Below are 1075 nucleotides of genomic sequence, written 5' to 3'. Positions count from 1 at the left end.
TCCTTGTTGCCATTTTGCTAACAAACTTTTCAGGAGTTAAGTCACATTCAAAACAATTTACTGAGTTCTCAAAAAATGATTCCACGATCAAAAAAACCCAAAAAATTGTCTATTTGAGGGAAATTGCGTTCATTAACGGTCAAAATCCAGCAAGAAATCCTGTTGCCGTACCTCCACTCAAGAAACACGTTTTCTCACCACGCCATCTTGGTCCAATATCTTCCAGGTGTGAAAGAAAGAACTCAGCAGGTTCTGTCACAGAGGGGCTGCTGGTGGAAAACCTGTCCTGTTGTGTTTTGAATTTGTCCTCACAGCAGTTTGTCCATTTGAGCCAGATCAGGATTGTTCTACTTATTTGATTTCTTCTATTTCGGATTGATATCATCCATCATGATCGGGTCTGAGTGTGAATTATCTCTGTATCCAGTAGGTGGCAGTATGCAGTCTTTCCATTGGATACAACTCACTCAGGGTCGCTTGTCTTCTAGATGTAAAAATGTATGATGTGTTTTCCTCTTCGGTGCACTTTCAGAGCACATTGTTGTTTGCAGTCTGGTCTACACCATGGTTTTACACTGAAACAGTTACAACACAGGGAAGTAACCCTAAAGCATAATGCTTCCACCTCCATGCTTGACAGTGGTAATGGTGTTCTTGAGCCCATAGATAGCATTTCTCCTCCTCCAAACATGAAGGGTTGAGTTTATATCACAGAGCTTCATTTTAGTCTGATCTGACCACAGCAGCTTCCCCCAATCACTCTCTAAATCAGGGATGGGCAACTTCAGGCCTTGAGGGCCGCAGTGTCTGGATGATTTCCACATATCCAAGCTCTACCCATGACTGATTACCTGGTTCATGTGCGTCCAGCCAATCAGAAAATGCCAGAGAAGGGTATGTTGGAAAACACCGAAGCCTGGAGTTTCCTATCCCTGCTCTAAATCATGAGGGTGTTCTTTGTCAAACACCAGGCGGGGCCGCACGTGTGCTTTGCCACTGAAAGATGTTAAACCATTGCAGTGTGAAGTCTTTCCAATGGTTTTCTTGGAGGCGGTAGTTCCAGCTGCTTTCAGAT

This window comes from Oryzias melastigma, linkage group LG17 (assembly GCF_002922805.2).
Source record: "Oryzias melastigma strain HK-1 linkage group LG17, ASM292280v2, whole genome shotgun sequence".
NCBI classification, from domain to species: Eukaryota; Metazoa; Chordata; class Actinopteri; order Beloniformes; family Adrianichthyidae; genus Oryzias; species Oryzias melastigma.
Note: the sequence above shows the minus strand (reverse complement) of the source record.